We start from the raw sequence: 6,691 nt of genomic DNA, 5'->3' as shown, positions 1-6,691 counted from the left end.
CCTACCGGCAGACGAATCGTACTTGCAATTGATATTGATCCCGCTTGTGGAGTTTCTCTGAAGCAGTACAAAACTCCCAACACCATGATGGCTTCCTTCACATGCAAATCCTTTTCAAGAGTCTTTCCTCCCTAGATCTCGACTAGTCTCATCTATGCTCTTGTTGGGTGGTGTCAGGAATAGATTGGTCTACGGCAAGAGGCCCGTTGGGTTCTCTGGTGAGAAACTGGACTTCGTAACACATAAATTGGGTTATAGGAGAACGGGAGCTAAGAACGGATTTGAATAGTCAAGTCTTGGAACCCGTCTTTCTGGATTCGATAGTCCTGGAACTCCGAGCTTCCACGGCGGCGGATGATTAAACAAGGTGCGTTTACTTGCCACAGGGTGCTATAACTTTAGGGCTAGCTGTCAGTGATTTGAATGTTGGAATTACAGTAGCGTCAACAGTCATGCGAACCGGACGTGTCCGATCGCAATGTGGCAATCACAAGCAACAAGGGACCGCAAAACACCGAAGGTGTTTTTGGTGTTGACCGGCGTGTTGTGGACAGGCGCAAGCTCAAATGCAGCTACTTCCCTCGGCCTCTGGTGCCTGAGTTTGGCATACTGTGTGAAGGTAAATTCGGCGTTCACAGTGGAAGACATGGACTTGGCCTGCGCACGACGGAGTAGATCCAAAACCAAGCACAGCAGCTTACAGCGCTTGAGCGAAGACAATTCGCAGAGCCGAAAGAGGCTGCTCCATGTTTGCTCTAGCCGTGAATACGCCCAGCCTTGAAAGATGTCTAGAAACGGCGATACGTACAGTGTGCCGTTGGAAGTGTGTGGTGTGGGTTGTCAGCGTTTCTTTCCAATCTGGCTCCTGCCAAGAAACTCACGTGTTGTCATCTCATTCGCCGTGGGAAAGCCGTTCACTGCAGCCGCTGAACTTCTCAGTGCAAGGCACGTTTCCTGATCGCCGAGCCGTCCTCGGACTTCTTCACACTTGCCATGCACTGCAGCATATGGATATGTACAGCATCTACACCATGAACACTGTACTGAGCGGCCGTGGGACGCCGCAAGAACGGGATACGCAAGCCCCAGCTTTAAGCATGCCTTATAAAACAAAGTGCCGAATGTGTGGGTGTATTGCAGACTTCCGGCAAACCCCACTCTGACGACTCCCATCAGCCGGCTTAGCAACGATGCCGCTTGGATTCGTGCTCAGCAAAGTGTTGGCCAGTCAATAAGGTATACAAAGCGCTCCGCACAGACGAGACCTGAGACACAAATTCGAGCCTAAGTCCGCCTTACGAACACACACGTACAGCTTAGATCTATTAGGGGCTAGTGGATTTTCGGCATTAAGTTCGAGCAATCTTCAGGGGCCGCTGCGCGTGTCTCCTGCTGTCAATGAAATTACACTCGAGACCTTTGGGGGTGATCCGAGTCCTGGTTTATTCCGGTAACACTTGTCGTCTCGGGCATCTTGTTAGGGTGTACTGTGAGTCTCGAAGCAAGGCCAAGGCCGGTGCTGTTGCTGTCGCACGTCCTTATTAAGCGCCAGGAGTGCCATTATTATCGCATCTCAGCTATTTTCTTTGCAAAATTTCTCCTTGACCGTAGGAAGCTCGTCATTGTTTTCCTGAACACCTTTTCCTGAACACCGCCACTGCACGAAATGAGTTTCGCTTGTCTTAGCTGCGCGAAAACATGGCAGAAAAAGGAGCATCGAGACCAACATGTAGCCGACACAGGACACCATGTCTTTCAACTCAATTGCGACACCTGTACTCGTCGCTTCAAGAGTCAGGAAGCTGCTGGTCAGCACATGGACGATCTTGGTCACCGGAAGCCGTTGGCTGTGACTTTACTTGACTCTCAATTCGGTTGCGACATTTGTACTCGTCAGTTCAAGAACCAGGAAGCCGTTGACCAGCACATGGAAGCCCTTCGTCATCGGAAGCAGTTGGCTGCGACCTTACCTGATGCTCAATTCGATTGCGACACTTGTCCTCGTCACTTCAAAAGTCTGCAAGCTGCTAATCAGCACATGGACGATCTTGGTCACCGGAAGCCGTTGGCTGCGACCTTACCTGATGCTCAATTCGATTGCGACACTTGTACTCGTCATTTCAAGAGTCAGGAGGCTGCTGGTCAGCACATGGACGATCTTCGTCACCGGAAACAGTTGGCTACCATGGCATCTGAATACAACTTACATCCGAGGCCTATTGGACACATGACTGATGACCTCACAGGATATGAACGCCTCATCTCGCAGATCTGTCCAAAATACCTCACTCCAAATGAAGCGAATGAGATACATGTACAATTCGACGGAGTGTGGAAAGAGAACAAGCAGGTCCTATGGAGCGGGACAGATTACTACAAAACCAAGGAATGGGCCTCACAGCATGGACTTCAAACACTCACCGTTTGCATGGGTCCTCTCATGGAGACAGGAAATATCAAATGTAGAAGAAAGTCAAGTTTCCGACCTTGGACATTATATATGAGAGGAGCATCAGCTTTATTTGCTTGGCGCATATCTCAAGGTCGAAGTACGACAGTTTTAACACCCCCACCGCCACATCGATTCCATCCATCAGGGATGACAAACTACCAAGACATAGAACGACCGATTATCGAGGGCGTATTCGGAGATTCCGTTGTCCGAATCATGATGATCCATCCCGAGGTCAGCGGCGCTGAACAGTTTGCCTACGAGGCGTGGCCTAGTGACCAGCACACCTCCTGGGTGGCCAAATTTGGGGAATATCCTCACAGTAATTGGAGGATAGTGAGTCGAAAGAGAGGTAAGTTGGTCATTCATATGCATGAATTAACTCATTGCCTGACTTGTAACCAGTGCCGATGGTCTGGCAGCCCATTGGCTATGCTCAACTGCGGCCATCATCAGAAGATAACTATCAGGCCACACGATTGCAGCGACAACCTGAAGACAACGAATTGGAATTCCACCAATCCAGGAACGATCAACGCAGTAGTATCCAGTCAAAGAAGTTCAGAGCAATCGAGGGTTCGCGGGCAGTCAACGATTCCCACGGATGTATGGTCCTAACTTTGATGGTGTTTGTAGACGTTTTTCTACATCTCGCATTACCTTTTGCAGACTTTTTGAAAAGCTTTGCGGTTCAATACAGACGGCCATAACATTCCGGCCCATATGTTCGACTGAGGCTTCCTCATCGCGCCAGATGCGTCAATGGTTGGAATTTGAGCACAATGGTGTTTTCGCATTTGAAGCTAATAATTAATCTGAGACCAGCAAACCAGTCAAAGAAAGCCGCGCTTTGTGACCATCTTAAAATCAAAGCATTCTCTTGGATTCTGTAGCAGATCCCACCAGATGAATAATGAGAACAATAGAGATTGAAACATCCTTCGTGGACTGCTTGCAGCCGTGTCATCCAGCTGGAAGTTCCGCGATGTGAGCTTACAACGTAATCATCGAGCCCGTAACCTATAATATCCCCGTCTCACAGACAGCTTCACCCAAGGTAGCTACTCTAAAGGCCGAAACGTTGTCAATTACAGGCACAATTCTTCTGTTCATCTGCTGCGTTGTTACACTCAAATGTTACGCGAGATTGGCCGTCAACTTCACCGCGGGTTCTTATTCTCACATTATTCAGTGGCGACCTCATCACCGGAACCGGGTAGCTAGTCGCCTTCAAAAATTCACTACTAAGGGGTTATGGTGGTGTGATCTTTTCTATAAGCTCAGCTATAGTTTTGGGAAATTGGGCCATTTAAAGTTCGTTCGATCACGCAACAGCTGATGCAACCATCAGCAGACTGCAATTAGTCGGAAAATGCTTCCCGTGAACCGGGCGGCAGCCCTGACTCACCTCGACCAAGACTTTGGACCGACATCTTCGACTCGTTGGCCTTGCAAGCAACTTCCAAGCTCTGGTTCGTGCCGAACTGGATGTGACTATTCGGCACTGCCGAATAGTCACAACCGGGATTTGTTAGGAACGCGTTGCGGCTCATCACAGCCGTTGTCAACACAACAGAGCCTGGACTTATCGAAAAGTCCTCAGGTCGTAATCTAGCTAGGAAAACAAGGTAGACAAGCCGTTAATGCATCTACAAGGCCATGAGTAGGGGATGAGGACAATCCGAATGGCCACGTTTAACCTTGCTCGGACTAGGGTCGGGCCGACAAGACTGCCGTCATCGGTGCCCAACCCCGCCAAACGCGTCCAGAGGAGTCATACCCACTTCACGTAACCCCACTTCGTCTCCAAACATTATCAGTCATAATCTTCATCTGTGCATCTTGTTTCTTTCTTCAAGAGACTTGATGCTCAGAGTTGCGACTATGACAATCACACAAGAAGATCTGGTATGTCTGAGTACACTGTTGCGTATCGCACAATCTAACATATGGCAGAAAGAACGCTGGAAGATACTGCCCGAGGGTCACGAACTGCGCCAACGACTTCCACCGATACAACCGTATTGCAGTATTCGTGCCTCGTCGACCGAGCAAACCTTCATACTCGGCGGCAAAGTAGCAGTATTCTCGGCAGATGGAGAGGAGATATGGTGTACAAAGGGCGAATATGGGGAAATAACACTTCCTGCCGGCGTTGATGTTGTTATTCAATACGGAGCATATGTGGTCGCTGATACCACGTGATCGACCCCGAACAGTTGGTTCGCGTAGGGGGTTCCCGCTGTGATGCGTATTTGAAGACCAAACGTGATCTGCACACATTCAGTCACGTCTTTCAATCCTTCAGCCTCTTCCAATTTTCGCAAATCGCTATTGTTGATGTCGTCAATGACTTCCGTGCCGAATTTTCTGTGCAGGGCTTCAACACTCGCACAATCGCCGCCATTAGGGAACAATTCGAGGACCGATGTGTCCTCTGACATGAGATCGACAAACAGGAATGCGTCCCCAGGAACACGCGGGAACCTTGCTCTCACCGATTCCGTGAAGGTATCATGGCTACGAAAGATTTGTTTTGCAACCTCTGTCCCAAAATAGTTATCCAGTTTGACACAGGCTGCCGAAGGAAAGATGATTGAATTGGTTGCTGCAGGTGGGTTTCGAGGAATGAGATATTGGGTTGTCGCTGGGTTGACTGTTGGACCTGCGCGACTTGTAACTGAATCATTCTCTACGGGGCCTAAAACCAGTCAGTTCCTTTAGCCGTCTGTGGATCACAGGCAAGGCAAACCTTCTCCATATTTTCGTTTTCTCGGTACCTGCTCCTGCAGTCCAGTCGCAGGGTGTATGGCATCGAAAAGCACCTTGAAATGACCTTTCTTCTGGTTTGCTAATCGACGCAACCGGATGAAAATCTCGGTGCGGTGACAGGAAATATTCTGTGACTGCATGTAATTTCGCACTCTTGATGCTGTAAGAGTACGCAGCAACTTCTCACTTCGTGTATTCCTGAAGCAGATCGACAGGAACGCAACTTCATCTGCCGAGAGCGAGTGAATTTGGCTTCTGAGGCGTTCAATCGCGGAGGAGCCGTTCCAAAACTCCACAAAAATGTCGCATTTGCTGACATCAAAGGTATTGAGTTTTTTGTTCCTAAGAAGTCTTGCCTTAGCATACTCAAACGCATCTACCATCTCGATTTGCAGCTGAAGATTTTCCGCCATTTTCCTGGTATGTTCCAGAAGCTCAGGTTGCTTGAAAAGATTGATGGTACAAGCCATATCGGCAATGGTAGGCACTTGATGCGAATTTGGGCATGGGGAAAATCGAGTTTATGCAAAATCGAGTTTGAGCGAAATTAAGTTTTGGCGAAACCGAGTTTATATCATAATTGGGTTCAAATCAAAATCGAGTTTAAGCGAAATCGGGTTTTAGGAAAATCGGGTTTTAGGAAAATCGGGTCCATGCAAAATCGAGTTTGAGCGAAATCAAGTTTGACTAAAATCAAGTTTAAATAAAAATCGAGCTTACACAAATCGGGTTTATGCAGAATCGGGTTTGAGCGAAATCGCGTTTGAGAGAAATGTGCAAAATCGGGTTTATGCAAGATCGAGTTTGACTGAAATCAAGTTTGACCGAAATCAAGTTTGGACAAAACTGGATTTTGACAATGTTAAAAAAAAAGTTTGACAGGGTTCAAAAGTGGTATTCGACTTGTTCCCCTCTGTTGAATAATACATCAATAAAGAAGAGTATCTTGACAATTATTGGTAAGGCTCTCGGGCGGTCGAACCCACAGCGACGGTCGTAGCATAAGCCGGAGCCGGCACCATGATGTAAATGGCCGCGTGACGGGCTGGGTCGTGAAAGCGGATACGAATCATCAAGATGACTTTACTTAGGGATTCTTGCAGAGAACACTACAATACGGTCTCCCAACGGCTAGGAAGCCCTGCTGACTGCCCCGCCGGAACGTCTTCTGGCTAACCTCGCGGTCAAATATGTCAACTCAAGGCTATATCCTGACTTCAAGCTAAATGTCCAGACCTACAGACACACGGTAGATGAGAATATAAGCTTTTACACCGACCGAGAAGAAACACGCTGTTGCATCACACGTGTTCAAGGCGTTCCAATGGTCGAGAGAAAGACATGCAGGCGAAGAAGAACTCAGTCGGTTGAATGGCCGAGAAGGGCAAGTTTGGATGTATTGAAATAGCCTCAGGGCTTTATCTTGGAGAACTGGCTGGCGATGATTGTCACCAGATAGAGAAAAGA

This window comes from Colletotrichum spaethianum, assembly GCF_022836535.1.
Source record: "Colletotrichum spaethianum MAFF 239500 DNA, contig69, whole genome shotgun sequence".
Classification (NCBI taxonomy): domain Eukaryota; kingdom Fungi; phylum Ascomycota; class Sordariomycetes; order Glomerellales; family Glomerellaceae; genus Colletotrichum; species Colletotrichum spaethianum.
The sequence above is the reverse complement of the archived record's forward strand: the minus strand, read 5'-3'. Positions refer to the sequence as shown.